The sequence below is a fragment of the Pteropus alecto genome, unplaced genomic scaffold, assembly GCF_000325575.1.
Source record: "Pteropus alecto unplaced genomic scaffold, ASM32557v1 scaffold95, whole genome shotgun sequence".
NCBI lineage: Eukaryota > Metazoa > Chordata > Mammalia > Chiroptera > Pteropodidae > Pteropus > Pteropus alecto.
The window spans coordinates 12962492-12980802 of NW_006441071.1; the positions used below are offsets into that span (position 1 = coordinate 12962492).

At 35.7% G+C, this 18311-nt stretch overlaps 1 protein-coding gene across 4 annotated transcripts in view; it reads left to right on the top strand.

The window, feature by feature from the left end:
• Positions 1–18311, top strand: part of GLIS3 (GLIS family zinc finger 3) — a 420354-nt gene that overhangs the window by 14005 nt on the left and 388038 nt on the right. The window lies entirely within an intron of this gene.

Consider the following 18311-nt stretch of genomic DNA (forward strand, 5'->3'; position numbering starts at 1 on the left):
TTAGTGGACCAATGGGCTAGATTCTGTAGGCCGTGGAGGAGAGAGAGGGCTGGCTGGAATCATCATTCTGCTAGTTGGGTGCTAGAAGAAAGGTGGTGTTTGGAAGGAAAAAATAAAAAAAGGGAGAAATTAAAAAAGTTTTTATTTTATATTACTTTCAGGTATACAGCACAATGGTTAGACATTTATATAATCGGATTGCCCCTCCGATTACTCTAGTACCCACCTGGCACCATATACAGCCATTACAAAATTATTGACTAATATTTCCTATGCTGTACTCCATATCCCTGTGACTGTTTTGTAACTACTAATTTGTATTTCTTAATCCCTTCACCTTTTTCGCCCAGTACCACCCCCCCCCCACAACCTCCCTCCCATCTAGCAATTACCAGTTTGTTCTCTGTATGAGTCTGTTATCGTTTTGTTTGTTCATTTATTTTGTTTCTTAGATTCCACATATAAGTAAAATCATATGATATTTGTCTTTCTCTGTCTAACTTATTTCACTTAGCATAATATCCTCTAGGTCCGTCTATCCATGTTTTACAAATGATGAGTTCATTTTTTATGACTGAGTAATATTCCATTATATATCTGTACCATAATTTCTTTATCCACTCATCTGTTGATAGGCACTTAGGTTGCTTCCTCATCTTGGCTGCTATACATAGTGATGCAGTGAACATAGGGGTGCATAAATCTTTTTGAATTAATGTTTTGGTTTTCTTTGGATAAATTCCCAGAAACTTTTTGAGGAACCTCCAAACTGTTTTCCATAGTTGCTGTACCCATTTACAATCCCACCAACAGTACATGAGGGTTCCCTTTTCTCCACATCCTCGCCAACACGTGTTCTTTTTATTGATGATGGCCATTCTGACAGGTGTGAGGTGATATCTCATTGTAGTTTTAATTTGCTATTCTCTCATGATTAGTGATGTTTGGGTCTTCTGCCTATTTTTTAATTGGATTGTTTTTGTTTTTTTTTTGGTGTTGAGTTGTATGAGTTCTTTATAAATTTTGGTTATTAACCACTCATCAGATGTATCTTCTCCAATTCAGTAGGTTGTCTTTTCGTTTTGTTGATGGTTTCCTTTGCTGTGCAAAACCTTTTTAGTTTGATGTAGTCCCATTCGTTTACTTGTTACTTTTTCTTTTGTTTCTGTTACCCGAGGAGATATATCAGAAAAAAATATTACTAAGCAATATTTTTTGTTTAGGAGTTTTTGTCTAGGAGTTCTATGGTTTCAGAGCTTATATTTAAGTCTTTAATCCATTTTGAGTTTATTCTTGTGTATGGTGTAAGAAGGTGGTATAGTTTCATTTTTTTGCATGGATGTCCAGTTTTCCCATCACCATTTATTGAATAGACTGTGTTTACCCCATTATATATTCTTGCCTCCTTTGCCATGGATTAATTGGCCATATAGGCATGGATTGATTTCTGGGCTCTCTATTCTGTTCCATTGATCTATGTGTCTGTTTTTATGCCAGTACCACGCTGTTTTGATTACTAGAGCCTTGTAGTATAATTTGATATCAGAACACATGATACCTCCAAGTTTGTTCTTCTTTCTCAAGATTGCTGTGGCTATTCAGGGTATTTTGTGGTTCCACATACATTTTAGGATTATTTGTTCTAGTTCTGTGAAAAATGCCATTGGTATTTTGATAGGGATTACATTGAATCTATAGATTGCTTTGGGTGGCATGGACATTTTAATGATGTCAATTCTTCCTGTCCATGAGCATGGTATATGCTTCCACTTATTTGTATCTTCTTCAATTTCTTTTTTCAATGACTTATTTTCCAGTACAGATCTTTTACCTCCTCGGTTAAATTTACTCATTGGTATTTTATTGTTTTTGATGAAATTGTAAACGAGATTGTTTTCTTAATTTCTCTTTCTGTTAGTTCATCATTGGTGTATAAAAATGCAACTAAGTTCTGAATATGAATTTTGTATCCAGCTACTTTACTGAATTCAGTTCTAACAGTTTTTTTTTTTGTGTGTGGAATCTTTAGGGTTCTCAAGGAAAAATTTTAATAGCTAATAAAATGAGGAATTAATACATAAAAATGCTAAAAATTATTTTAAGAGCAGAACCTATAACTTTCCTAATACAACTAGTGACAAGAGAAGGAAGCTAGAAGAGAATACTGAAAGATGCATTTTTGTGCTGGTGGAGAACTAGAAAACCTGGTTAATTTGAAATGCAGAGAAAATGTGCTTTAAAAGTTTGAATTACCATATATTTTATTTTATTTTATTTACCTTTCAAAAATTTTATAAGAGTTCATTTCAACCAAAACTGATGACAATTGTTGGTAAGCAAGACCTCAAATGCTCCAGATTGCCATATATTTTAAATTAAAGGATAATTGTTGGAGAATAGCAAATTATTTGAATGACACACTGTCTCTAGAAACTGATGTTGACTTAATGAGCTTGGATTGAAAATGTTGTATGTATTTGGGCTAGAAAATAAAGAGTATATATACCATTTAAAATGTAGCTTCGTTATATAAAATAGCAATTAGGTATTTTGGCATTTAGTTTTAAACATTTATATTGTGTTTATACTACCAAATGAAATTACTAGCAGCCTGTGAACGGCCATTCACTCAGTTAACTTATAACTCACCCAGTTATTGCAAATAATGGTTTGTATCAGGCAAGTAACAAAAAAGTTGTTTTAGTGTATGTATTTCTGTGTATGGAGAAGTTGGCATAAATTAGTAGATTAAAAAAAACAAATATATATGTACCTTTTTTTCTTTTGTATCTATTTATTTTGGTCCAGGTTTGGTTGTTTGATTTCTTAGAACTACTGATATTAAGTATAAGTATAGGAAAAACTTTCCCTGGAAGTTGCATCCAAAATAGCTCTGTCATTGTCAGGTTGCTATGTTCATGGTAAGCAAGTTAAGCCCCTTAATGTTAAGCTCCTGTGTTTAGATTTTCAGGGGCTAAGGCCCAGTAAAATCTTTCAGCTCAGGCTTGCCTAGTGAACTGTAGCTTGCTTTTATATATACTTGTGTTTGAAATCCTGACTGGCAATAATAATGGTGATAATATTAATAACTTGCATTTATTATATCATAACTCAGTAGGTGTCAAGCACTGTGTTAAGTGCTTTCCAGAACATAGTCTCAGTTATTCCTCATAACAGCCCTGAGTTGTATGCTACTGTTGATCAACTTATAAGGGAACTAAGGTCTCGAAAGATTAAGTAACTCAGCATTGCTAGCCAGTAAGGAGTTTGGGAGTATTACTTTGATGGGGACCACAAGTGGTTATGATTATAATAATGTTTTTTATTCCTGATTCTTCTCTTTCCAATTTTCTGGCTCCTTCCTCAGCATCCAAGCTATAGTGCCTATTCAGGATCTGCATGGTTGGGGCATACGTGGGTACGGATATAGGGTCAAGGACAACTGTATTATTATCCCCCTTGGCCTTGCAACTTGAATACCACCAGTGGTGTGGATGTTGTCTGAAGTGGCTGAATGTGTCCCTTTCAGATCTTGGTTGATGGTTCCTAAACTAAGCCAATAACTAACTAGTTGAGAATGGTGATCTGGGACTATTAGAACTTTATCTAACCATTTATTTAACAAATAATTATTGAGCATATATTATGTGCGAATCACTGTTTGGGGGATACAGTAGTCAATAAAACATAGTTGTGGCCCTTAAGGAGTTGAAATCAGACAAATAAATGGGCAGTTAAAATAAAGCACACTTAAGGCTCTGATAGGAATACACTCAGGGTGATAAGGCAACATTTAGAGGGGTTCCCAACTGGTGCTCAGTAAGTAGGTCTGGGAGGAAAGTAAGATTCCTAGGTGGATATCTGAAGGATGAGGAGCTAGTCGTGCCATCACACAATGTGTATGTTGTGTGCGTGCGTGTGTGTGTGTGTGTGTGTGTGTGCGTGCGTGCGTGCGTGCACATGCACGTGTGCTATCCATGGGGGCTATCTGGAACTAATTCTTGGTAGAGAGAAAAGCATACACAAAACCTGAAGAGATCATTGTGTAGTTCATGGACTTTCACCTGGTTCCATATTAGGGGGCACGGAGACTATAGTTAAGAGATGAGGCTGGAGAGGAATGAGAAGCCAGATGAAGAGTCATGAATGATATATCAAGGTGTTTAGATCTATCCTGAGGACACTGGCGAGCTATGGAAGGATTTTAACCTGGTAGTGATGTAATAAGCTTGAGGCTGACATTTCTCCTTGGCTTTGTCATTGTTTTTTTATGGATTATTACAATGCCATGTCCCAGATGGATAGGTACCAAAGAGCCGGTGACCCTGTGGGTGTATTTGTCAGGGTTCTCTAGAGAAACAGAACTAATAGGTGATATATCTATATCTATATATGTCTATGTCCATGTCTGCCTCTATGTTTATGTCTTTGTGTACGTCTATGTTTATCTCTATCTCCAATAGAATATATATATTGTCTGTTTGTCCGTCCGTCTGTCCGTCCATCCATCCATCCATCTATCCATCCATCCATCCATTGTCTATTCATCCATTCATCCAAGAGACATATATAAAAAGATATACCTGCTCATCTGATTATGGAGGCCGACAGGAGGCTGACAGGTCCCAAGATCTGTAGGATGAGTCAGCAAGCTGAAGACCCAGGAGAGCTGATGGTTTAATTGTCATACAACTCTGAAGGCCTAGAACTAGAAGAGGTAATGGTATAGTTCCTGTCTAAAGGCAGCAGATGTGAGACCCAGGAAGAACTGATGTTTCAGTTTGAGTCCATAGGAAAAAGCCAATGTCTCAGTTAACAAGCACTCATTCAGGAAAGAATTCTCTCTTATTGGTGTAGGGCCAAACTTTTGTTCTGTTCAGTTATTCAACTCATATTAGGAAAGGCAAACTTTTGTTCTGTTCAGTTATTCAACTCATATTAGGAATAGGAGATGAAAGTGGTGATATGCAATCTGATTCCAAGGTTTGAGAAGCAGTAGAGGGCACAATTGGAACACATATCCCATTAGTAATTGTGGTTAAGAATGAAATAAAAAATACTTTTATTTTTAATTTATTTGTAATATTTTTTTCCCAACAGTTAATAAGTTGTTAGTACATAAATACTCTTAAGTTGTTGACACCTAACTAAATAAATAGGTGTTCCTTTTGGCCTAGGGGCACCATGAAAAAATTACCGAGACATTAAGAATGCCATGAACTGAGAACATTTGGGAACCTCTGTTACAAGAGTTTATTTTTCTCATACAAGGAGTGAGCGATGGTAGGTGATGCTGCTAATGGTTGGAAGCTCAGGGATGTCAGGTTCAAGTTCATGGAGCTTCTCTTCATCTTTCCTCCTTGGTTATGCAATAGCTGCCTCACTCCAACTCCAGCTATGAAGTATATCTTCTGAGAAGGGTGAAAGAGGAAGAAAGAAGGACAAAAGGCAAAAAGACAAAAGTGACAATTCCCCCTAAATAGACCCCTTTAATCAGATTTCTCAGGAATCCCACTCAACTATTCCCACTTAATTAACCAATCATACATAACAAATAAAACTCATTCTTTGTTCCTGAATTTACCTTTTTAAAAAAGTGAGATTTTGTTCCACATTATTTTGTATTATGTTCTATTATGTTACATTATATTTTACTTTTTTGCATTTGCCACCATTCTCTCTCTCTTTCATTCAGATAAGTTAAACCATTTGTAAGTTGCAGACATTGTAACACTTCACCCCTAAATTCCTAAGCAGGTAATTTCATCCTGTATAACCAGAATATATTAATAATAACCAAGGAATTTAACTTTGATACAATAGTATTATTTATATATAGTTATGTCTTAAAATATAGTAAAAATTTAAAAATTTTATATTATTATTTTATATTTTATTTCACTTATATTATCATTTATAACATAAATTATTATTTTATTTCCCTACTTATAATCCAAATATCCTTCATAGCCATTTTTTTCTTTTGATCCAGGATCTAATCAAAGATCATGCATTACATTTGGTTGTCATGTCTCTTAATCTACTTTGATGGCCCTCTCCTCCTGCCTTTTCTTTGTGTTTCATGACAAATAAGTTGTTACTTTTAAAGAGTTCAGGTTAGTTGTCTCACAATCTGCTTTGTCTGAATATTTCTTCATGATTGGGTTCAGCTTAAACATTTTTAGTAGGTCTACTACATAGGTGATTTGTGTACCACCCATTGCATTACACCAGGAAGCACTGAATACTCATTTGTCCTAGTATTTGTAACGTTGCTGTTGATTGTCTGGCTAAGGTGGTGTCACCAGATCTCTGCATTGTGAAGGACACTTAATTTTGCAAAATTAGTAAATAATCTTATGTGAATATCTTGTTCTCCAGTAATCTTTCATGGCATCCATTGATGATCTTTGTCTGTTATTACATTGCAGATTTTCTGATTCTATCATTCCTTCTATGTTTATTAGCTGAATTCTTCTGGAAAGAAGAGCTTCTCTCTCCTCTATTTTTGAGAAAAACTATAGACTCATGTATTCTTTTAAAAAATTTACTATGTTATAATTCATTACCATCACTATTATTTCTGATGTTCAAATTGCCCTAGATTTGGCTAGTAGGAGACCCTTCAAGTCAATTCCTATGTCCTTTTGATATGTTCCCATTAAACACTTCATTGCTTTCATACATAACAATGTTCTAGGCTCACTTGCACTTCTCTGCCCAAACCTGGAATCAGCCGTTTTTCCAAAGAGCTCAGGTTCCTTTTAGTGGGAAATGATATTTGGAAAACTAGATGAACAGGTGTTCTTATTGGCTCAGAGATGTCATTGCTTATGGGCCCTATGCATGGACAGTGTTAGGAAATATGTCAGAACAAGATCATAAGTTTCAGTTAAAATACAGCATTATAGAGTTCTTCCTCACACTTACTTCTTGCACATTTGCCAGTGAGACCCCTGATTCTCAGCGACATCAGTGTGTTTATTTGCTCTGACCTACAAATAGTTACTTTTTAACTTTACATTTTTAAAGTAGTAGAAATTAGTTTTAAAAATGATTTCTTATGACATATAAAATTTTAATGTGCTGAGATAAGAATGTTTGTACTTATCTAAGCCACTGTATGAACGTGGAGGATGTTCTGTAGTTGGCAGCTTCCCGGCCCTGCTAGGATTGGTGAGTACAAGAATCCCAGTTATTTTGTACCAGTAATGTTATTTTCCCCGACTTTCTGCTCAGCAGTTAAGAATTGTAATTAGACTGGCAGAAATGCATTTTTCAAAGCATCTGGGAAATCACTTTTATGATCTCTGCTTTAAGCACATTTGACATAGCTATTTAAATATTTAAGACAATTCCACATTTGTAGTACCAGTAGGATTATATAATTGGGAAGATTTTCATTGTAAAGGTTTTTTATTTTACTTCAGGGCCTCTGACATTTCTTGTTGGGCTCTGCTGTCCTTGGAGACAAAGGGAGTTAGTTATTCATTAGCGCTTGTGGGTTATTCATTATTGTTGGTCAAAAAAAAGCAGAATAATACCAACAAGGGACACCAGACTAATTGGGAATAAAAAACTCTCTTGTGTCACTTAAGGCTGGCATCTCTTGTTAAGACCTGGTTTAAGAAAAATAATGTATTGTGTGAACCTAAGAGGTCTAAAAATTAATGTACTTTCAATAACACGTCAAGTTTTATTTTTGTTTTTTACTGTTTGTGGTTTGCTAATTCAATTGGTTTTAACCTGGAGTTTAGGTTAGAGTTTGATTCCTTAGTGGATTGGCTAGCTTCATATTTTCCCCCACCCTGCTACATTATAATTTTAAAACACTGCCACTGATTTAAACTATTACTTTACTTTATCAGTCCTTCACTTATGTCTATCCCTGGAAAAAGAGACAATGAAAGAAATCCTCTAACACCAGTGAGTGAACCATGTTGAATGTTATCATGTTAGAATTGGGGCAAGAATAGCACTTGGGGTCCTGAAATTTTGAAGAGACGCAGTTGCTGTATTAGTTAAAGAAAGTTGGAGCAAAATACTTGGTTACTTTTTTTTTCCACTTCTGCTTTTTAATCATGTATATTTCCTTGCACTTCCAATGTGGCTTCCTGCAGAATTAGAGCAAATAAAATTAATATTTCGTAAAAGGTTCCAAAAATAACCAAATCAGTCAGACCAAAGGCATTATTCCTGTTGAGGTAGCCAGAGTTTTCATTTCGTCTTGCCAACAAGGCAGGTGAAACACAATGTTTACTTTTGTTTACTCTTTGGGCTACACAGGGTATACTTTGTGTGATTTATTGATGCTGGGTGTAAATCAAATTGATGATGGATTTCCAAGTATTACTGAATGGCAGGCATGATTTGTTTCAGTTATAAAAGCGATTTGTCAGTCTCATAACATTCCACCTTTAAAAGAATATATTCCATTAACACCCCCTCTGCCCTACAGCACACCTCAAATGCTATAGGACATGAAGCTGAAATTAAACATCTGTTAGTCACCTTTAGCATATTGATGCTGTTAAATAGCAATAGCTTTGGACTTGCACAGTACTTTGTAATTCATAAACTTGCATTATTGATTGTCTGCTATTATTTAATCAAAGGTACCATCCTGGGAAGCAGGGCAAGTATAATTGGCCCCATTTTAGGGAAGAAGAGACTTAGGCTCAGTTTGCGGAGACCTCATTCTTATGTGCTGCATTGAATAGGGCTCCACAATGAGAGCATTTGCTATAGGAGTTCTGAGAAATCTTGCCCCCTCTTCATTAGAGTTTATTGTTGCTGTCATTCCTGAAAGAGTATACTTGTAATTGGCTGACATAATAAACAGGTTAAAAAATGAGACTTATGGTTGCAGGACCTTGCTACTCAAGGCTGAGGCCAGAAGCTTTAGCAAGGATTGAGGATCTTGGGTGGGGAGAAGGTGAGCATCAGAGAACTCGTGAGCTAACTCATTGGCTTTCCATGTAGTCACCCACTTGTATGGTGGTCCCAGGTGCACATGAGATGGTGCAACAGAAAATGGTGTTTTCTTTTGAGAGTTAAATTAGGTGGTTAGTGTGAAAGTGCATTTTATACGATAAACTGCCAGAAGCACGTAAAGTGCAAATCCGTGTAGGGCAGTATTGATCTCAAAAAACCAATTGCTGCTAAGTAAGATGGCTCCACCCTGCTACCCTATTTGTTCATGCCACTTGTTCTTTGAAATTAAGGACTATATCTTAGTTATAGCTACCAAGTCTGGGCACTATGAAAAACTACTTGATGTATGGATATAGAATCCTAAATGCTCTCTATTTTCAGCTTGTTTCATAAACTGGAAAGAAAACATTTAAACCACAGTAGACAAACACTGAGGTGAAATAGCATATTTTAAAGTTTATCTTCCTTTTAAAGTATTCATTTTATTCAGATAGAGTGATCTTACGATTTATCATCTAAATCAGAACACTTTTCAAGAGTGAAATGAGGCCCTATTATAATTATACCTGGGATTATCCTGGATGAACCGGAATGCAGGGTCACCCAAAATTTAGGAGAAAGTTTAATTTCATTTAGATTTAGAATTTTACCCAACTGCTTTAAGGTAAAGTAGTTCGGCATACAGGATTAGCCTCATGTCAGTTAATAGCAAAATTATTTCTTGGGCTCATTGAGTGATTATTCATATATTATTAGGTAGAATATATTAGTTTCTAGTTCTAGGGTTGAGAATAAATAACCTAGTAATTATTTAGCAAACTTTCTATTTTCTACCACTGTTCTTAGCTTTACATATCTTAATTTAATCCTTCCCCATCATATGAAGTATCCCCATTAAAAGCATGAGAAAAGAAAGGCTTAGAAAGATTAAGAAACTTGACCAAGACTTCATAGGAATTTTAACCCATGTCTCGCTGACTTCAGGGCCTTAAATACTTCTATAGGATATTGGTTTTTTTTGTTTTTGTTTTTTGGCACAGAATTTGCCTCAAAAGGCTAGGTTCTTGGCAATTGAGAATGATTTCCTGAAAGACCCAGTATGTCTACCATAATTTCTACTATGTGTGGTGGTGTAGTGTCTGGTATATATTTATTTTGGGAAAAAAAAAAAAAAACCAAAAAAGCAGCTGAAGCAGAAAACCTATTGCCAAATAAATTGCTGCAGGTGTTTTTGTTGATTTCTATTAAAAGTACCCCTCCTTACTTGCTTAAGTCAGTGGTTTTGATGGCAATCAAGTAGGGAATATGATGGAAAAAAGAAAAGTATGGTAATGGCTAACTTTTTGAGCCTTTCATCTGGGCCAGCTGCTGCATGGAGCAGAGCTGCTGGGCCACACAACTAGAGCATAAATGAGGGGGTCTTCCACGATGGCCCTGAGCTCAGAATTCTCTTTAATTCTCATAACAACTCCATGTGTCATTAGATAAAGAAAAGTAAGCCTTAAGAGGTGAAGTGATTTAGCAGTTTGCGTGACTAGTATGTGGCAAAACTGGGACTTGAATGCAGGTTCTCTGTGACCTCCAGAGCCTTGTGTCTTAACCATTCTACTGTGTTCTGTTGAGATGAGACAGGGAGCCTTTCTCCTAATAATATGGGGAGCCAAGCTGGAGACCAGAGCTTTCTACAGAAAGCACACTGATTCACTAAGTACATTATTCAAAATTCTTTTGGTTGCAGATAACTGAATCCACTGTTCCAGTTTATGTAAAAGGGGATTTATTATTAAAAAACCAGGAGTGTTTCATGGAACCCAAGGAGAGGATGGACAACCAGATCCTTTGAAGAACCATAAGAACAAGATAGTTTCCCATACTTCTTCTCCCTAGACAATGTGATCTTTTATTTCTGCTTCCCTGACACATTACTTCACTCTCCCTGCAAATTGCTTTTTTCTCTCTCTCTCTTTTTCTTTTTAGTATCCATATTAGTCAAGATTCTCTGGAGAAACAGAACCAATATATAAAGAGATTTATTATAAAGAATTGGCTCACTTAATTATGGAGGCTGAGAAGTACCAAGATCTGCATTTGGCAAGCTGGAGACCCAAGAGGGTCAATGGTTGAGTTCTAGTCCGAGCCCAAAAGCTTAAGAACCAGAATAGTTAGTTGTATAAATTCCAGTCCAAAAGCTGGCATAGCTAATGTTTCAGTTCAATTTTGAAAGCCAGAAAAGACCAGTGTCCCAGCTCAAGGCAGTCAGGCAGGAGAAGTTCCCCCTTACTTGTGCGTGGGTCCACCTTTTTGTTCATTTCAGGCCTTCAACTGATTGGATGAGGCCAGCCCACATTGGAGAAGGCAATCTGTTTAACTCAGTCTACCAAATCAGATGTTAATCTCATCCAGAAACACCCTCACAGACATATCCAGAATAATGTTTGCCCAGAATAAATGTCTGGAAACACTATGGCTCAATCAAGTTGACACATAAAATTAACCATTACAGTATCCATGTCCTCAACATTTCTCTCTCCCTGGCCATAAACATGTAATGTACTCAGAACTTATATGCTATGAGTCAATGAGGTAGTGTCTCTCTGTCCCATTTTTAGGGTTCTTGGAAAGAGAGTCAGGTTGGTTCAGTGTGGGTCAGGTCTGGTTCGTCCAACAGTGAGGGAAGAGCCTCATAGAATAAATATGAATCTCACCTTCTCAGAAGAGTGGAGTGTGGGTTGAGTGACAACTAGGAACTTGGTTGCCTAAATAAAGCTAATTTTGGGTTATGTCTTAAATAACAGTGATATTTTCAAAGTTATCACAGAAATTATGTCTTTAGCCAATATGATTCCAAAGTAAGAGAGAAGATTTTGGAAGTATGATCACCAGCAAAATTTATTTTTAAGTTTTTTTCCCTCATTTATTTTTCTTAAAAGATAAACCACTAAACTATATAAATCATGATGCTTTGCATCAGTTTTTCAGTGTTGGCCGCTGTGTTTTATAAGGTAACACTTTTTTTTAAAGTAACCCAAATTTTCATTCTTAGATGTGGGAATTAAGAAAGAGCATTTAATGGATGATCCATTAAACCTTTAGGTTTATTTTGTATTTAGATTTTAGTGAAGGGGAAAGATTTCCAGAGTTCAAGTATGCAGACCTGTGATTTCTATTTGAAATCACCTTGAACACACAATAATTTGAAGTAGTTGGCTGTCAGATTTGAAAATTTTCAGCATAGTGGTTTCTTGTTGCCTTGAGTTATATAATCAAAGAGAATCTACTTGTGATTTGAATACTCCTGGCTTTTATGCCAGATTTTAATAGGACTCTATCAGACATAAATAATAGAAAATTAATCAATGAGTTAAATTCTTAAAAGTTGGGAAACATGGACTGGGTATTAAAACATTTTATTTACATATTTGGCTCAGGTAATTTTTCCACTTATAGAGAAGAAAATTCTGAACAATCATCCATTTTATTATTGTGACAGGAAGACTCTAAGATGGTCTCCTACCATTCCCATATCCTGGAATTCATGCCTTGTATAATAGCCACCCCTTGAATGTAGGCTGAATATAGTGACTTGCTTCTAACCATGACAAAGGTGATAAAATGTCACTTCCATTATTAGATTACAAAAGATTTGACTTCTGACTTGCTATCAGACTCAACTGTCTTCTCAGTTAGTATGCTTTGATGAAGTAAGCTGCCATGTTGGAAAGCCCCATGTAGCAAGTAACTGAGGGAGGTCTCTGGCCAACAGACAGTGAGGTACGAAAGGCCTCTGTTGAACAACCTTCCAGAAACCGAATGTTGTCAACATCCATGTGAGCATCAAAGCAGATCCTTTCCTAGTTGAATCTTCAGATGAGATTCTAGTTTACCTGACACCTTGATTGAAGCCTTGTGAAGACCCTGAAGCAGAGAACTTACCTCAGCCATGCTCAGGTACCTGACCCACAGAACCTGAGATAATACATATGTTGTTTTAAGCGACTAAATTGGTGGTAGTTTGTTATGTAGCAACAGATAACTAATATAGCTATTGTCTAAGCTTTTCTCTATTTCAGGAGGCACTAGAAAGTTAGGCAAAATCTAGGAACAAGAGGGCAGGAATTAACCTCTGTTGAGGGTCTGTGATATGCCAGAATGGTGATAGGCTTAGAGATTCAGCAGAGCCAACTTGCGAAGTTTTATAAAAATTACATTCACTTTACACATGTGGAAGTCAACATTCAAGGAAGTGAAATTATTTGCCTAAGTTTACCTAACTTAAGATACGTATCTCATAAGGGGCAGAACTAGGGCTTGGATGCAGGTCTGTCTTACTCCAGTGCCCCTGCTCCTTCCATGCATCAGGCTAACTCCTATAAGTCATGACAAACAGTGGTGGCATTTTTGCCTGGATAACTGAATTAGATGACAATTCATCTTTAAGCATTTATAAAGTATCTTCTATTTGCTTGTTGCCAGGCATCAATTTCCCCACTTCTTTTTCTTTGCAGCGGTGTATTCCCACCAGATATTCTTTTTGCTCTCATCTTTCTCTCCATCTAAACCTGTTTCACAGTCTTATTTTTATTTCCCTCTTTATTATTCTCAAACAAAATTCGTAGACAGGATTATGTATCTACACACATAATTAAAAAATATATATTTTTACAACAGAAATACAAGAGAAATTATAAAGAATATAATTTATATAAAATAATATGCATTTAAATATGAAAACTATACTAGAAGGCATAATGAAGTAGTCAGATATGCTTGCATCTGAATGTGGAATTAGCCAAAATTCTGATGATTCAGAATTGTATTTGTTGTATTGATGGTTCGGATATCTAGTTGCTTTACTTTCATTGATAACATTATATGAAATGGTGAACAATAGTTCATTATATTTTTATCAAAACAGTGATCAATTTTCCTTTGATTTGCACTGTAACTTCATTTTATATAATTTAGCATAAATAAGAATCATGAAAATAAAATGGTCTTAGGTTCTAAACTTAGATAATTATAAACAGGTTTTTACTTAATGAATGTCTGGTGAGACACTTAAAAATCATGTGGGATGTAGGGTAATTCTTTGTGTTCAGGACTGTCCATTTATCCCTGCCTTCACCATTGAACACTAATAATGGTGACAACTCAGAATGCCCCTAGGATTTCCAGATGTCTCCTAGGTGGCAGCATCCTCTAAACCCACTGATCTAAATCTAAATCTGCTTTTAGTAAAAGAACTGATAAATTGGTTAAAGTACAATTTTCAAAGGTGTTTGTGTTTTAACTGGGTCAAAACCTTAAGACAAAGAAAGGCGTTGTTCATGGTAGAATTTGTTAGGGGTTAGGTAAGTGGCGAAGTGAAAGATGAACCCCTTTTTGCAACTCTTAAACTACGTGGCATATGTGTACTCTTTATATTTTTGGTTCTAGTGTTATATCTCTTTCCTTTAGATCCCATATACACTTTACACAACAAATTTGATGTCTAAGTCAAAATTTTTTTTCCTTTTCTGATTGTATTTTAGAGCTTTTCTATGTCAAATAATCAACGATAATTCTCTGAACATTGACTTTAATTAAGTTGTTATGCTAGCCACTGAGAGGTCAAAGGTGATTAGGATGTGGCCTGAAATCTCAGTAGATTTGTGATTACAACTCAATCCAACACACAGTTATAGGGCAAAGCACCATGCTAGGCTTATACACATAGAGATATATATATATACACACACACATATGCATACCCATATGTATATGACTTCAGAGATCTCACAAATATGAAGAACGAAAGTAGAAACTTTAAAAAGCAATAAATTGTATAAATAATGGTTCACTACAACAATAAATGAATTTGAGTGTTACAAGCTTTATGTACTAATATGTAATATATGGTCTATCAAGTAAAATTAAGTACATAAAGCGTATGAAATGATATATATGCTTACTATATACAATTACATATTATTATATATACTATATTATAATTTATATATAAAAGCTTTTATTAAATTAATAAGCAAAAGTACTCAGAGACGACTTTTCCTCCACTTTTTTTATACATTAGAAATATATCTTTATACGTAGGTACTTTTTGAGATGGTGTCTTTTATAGTTGGAAACTCATTTTACATATCCAAAAGAAAGAAAAAATGGGAAGGGTAGGAGCTATTATAAGAAATTCCATATCAAGACTGATGGGACAGGTCTCGTCACAGAATAGGTTTGGATGGCATAGACTATGTATGGGCAGTGTGGAGTATGTTTTTTGTTTATATTAATGACTGAGAGGAGAGGATCTCCTATCTCAACGTGGATAAATTGAAATTAGACATTAAGAAGAGCTCCCTTTGAGGGATACAAGACATTTTAACATGTTTCAGGTGAAGGATTGGAGTCGCCTTCTCTGTCAATATTAATGATAAGAGGTGGATTTGTATAGTGTGAAAAAGCTGGGACTAATTGCTCATCCCCTGGTGTATCAGCCAGGATCCAGTTAAGAAAAGAGAAGCCATTTCAGTTATTCTAACAGAGAGAATCTAATACCAGATATTTGTTAAGCAGGTATTGAAAGATTGAAAAGGTGAAATAAGATAACTCTGAGGTAATGCAGATAATAATTGCAGGAAGCAGCTACCGCCCGGGGGCTGGAGGATCAAAAGGAAGAAGTTGGAAGTTACAAGAACCTAGAATCTTGGAGGAAGAGTAGCCCATAGAGCTGGGACCCAGAACTTTCAGAATTTGCTACCTAGCTAGTGTTGGTACCTTTAAGGAGGGATGAACTGCCCTTCCAGTGGCTCTTCCAGAATCAAACAAACAAGTATGGGCTCCTACTCTCTGTGAAGCATTACCACAGACTTTGGAGTACTCTATACAGATGTCAAATCAATAACAATTTTCAAAACAGAAGTTAGGGATTAGATCTGAACACCAGTAAGGACCTTTTCTCCTTTTATTCTTGTTTTTAAATTGCCTAGAATAATTACACCAGTCTAGGCAAAGTACACTATACCACACTACTGAATTCCTTTGAGAATGCTTGTATGAAATGAAGCTTGTATATTTGAAAAGTATTCAGAACAAACTGAGAGAAATAAAACAAAGCGAGACTATAACGTCCTTTTCATGATTTCCTTAGTTTTAACCAAATTTGGAAGAATGATGATATCTAATACTTACATAGTACTTATGATATGGTAGATATTTTAAATGCTTGCTATCTAATTTTTTAACATATTAAGATGACATTATCTCATTTAAGTTGCCCCCAAACCCAAGGATGTAGATACCATCATGCCAGTTATTATTATTATTTAATATTTCTCCTGTTTTATAGATGGGAAACTGAGGTATGGTTGAATAACTTGACCAAGGTCACATAGCTGATATGTGCAGAGCTGGAATATAAACCACCCAGTATGGATCTAGAGTACATGCTCTTATCCACTAAGCCATATGTATATTTTCATTTTTTTAAAACCTGTGTTCTTATTTATGGATGGATGGATGGATGGATGGATGGATGGATGGATGGATGGATGGATGGATAGATAGCAAATCCATTCACTTCTTCAGCAATGGAGTTGGAAATGCTAGCTTGGGGATTACGAGAACGAGGCTCAAACTCCAGGTCTTCCATTAACTTTCTTAGAGAATTTTTAGGAGAGTTACTTTATCAGTTTAGGCTCTTTGTAAAATGAGGAAGTTGAATGAAATAGTTTTGATCATTGTTTTATGATTTGTAAGGAGCCTGATCACCTTTTAAGAACTGAGAGCTATAGATGAAGCCTGACTTGCAGGATGAGTTAGTTAACAGTCAGTTTTTTAACATGTGTCAGATGCGGACTTAGAAGTGATAGTGCAGTTGATGCTATTGATAGCTAAGGAGCCAGGGAGTGTCAAAGACAAAAGAGATTAAATATTTATTTTCTTCAGACATTTGGGCATTGTGGGGTTGGCTGCAGTTCTAATTCCTATTTTTTTCCTGAATTTTCATTTTTCTGCATTCAGAAGTCAGTCTTGCCAGGAACTTGCAAAGTACTACTTAGAAATCATTTCATCTCTGGGGATTTAGCCAAGAGAGGATGGTCCCTTCTGTTAGCTTCCCTTGCTCCTGAAGGGCTGTCTACTTTTCCAGTTTATAGATAGCCCATCTGTAGACTTATCATTGATTTAAAGACTCGAGACCAGGAATCTAGAGAGCAGAAAATTCCCAGGAATTAGAAAAGTCTAGCGAAAATGCTCTCAGCTTAGAATATGTGTGGTGTTGGCTCAAAAACAAATCTTATCTTAAGGTTAAGGAGGGAACATAGGTATATGTGGGGTGGGTATATGTGTGAGGGGACAGCTTTTCTGTTATTCTTAAGTGGTGACATTCTCTTTTACCATCAGACATTCTCTTTTTTTTTTCTGTTCTTCCTCTCTCACTCACTTTCCAAAACCTTGATTTTTGTGAAAGAATTGAGTTCTCAAAGCCTTTACATATATGGATCATACCATGCCATGCAGAACTTATCAGAAATTCTATAAAATTTATGGGTTTAGAATCAAAAGTGACTTCAAATTAGGTTCTGAATGTTGCCAAATGTCATAATTGAGGTTATTTTTGGTACGTTTAGAACAAAAAGAATAATTTTGACTCATGTTTAGTAGTAATGTTGAATACAGATACATTGTTTTCCAAATTATTCTTTATAATCTTTGAGTTGTATCAGGATACTTTTTTTTACTATATATAATATTTTACACCGAAATAACTGTGCATCATTATCATAGTAAATATCTGTCTTGTACTCAATCAAGAAACACAAGGTTGGTAAGGAGGATCTGTGTGTGTGTGTGTGTGTGTGTGTCTGTGTGTGTGTGTGTGTGTGTGTGTGTGTGTAAAATGTAGGCCTGCAGTTGTGTATGCTAGATAGCATGGGCATTGGGAACCATAGTATCTTCATAGAGTACACATTTGGGCTGTTCTTAAGTTATATTACAGTAGAAGAAAGAAGCAAAGTCACTTTACTGCATCTTAGAACTTTTGGTGCCTATTTTTAGGTCTTATACTATTCCAGAATTTAGCTGGAAGGTCCCAGAAAATTTTCTTAGTGTGTTGTCAAAATGTAGAAGGGGCCCATCTGAGGCACTCTTATCCTGCACAGTAAATTATTAGAAGTTTGAAGCAAGGAGTTGGTTTGGTTCTTTCTGCATAAGCTAAGTAGCTGGTTTTCCTAGTGACTGTGTTTTACGGAAGTATTCTGCTTTGTTGACTCTAGGTTGTGGAGTAGTTCTCGTTTATATTTAAATATAAATAAATGCTATAGGGAGAAAGAAAGCAGAATAATGGGGTTCAGAGGAATGGAGAGAATATTCTAGAAAGATGATCT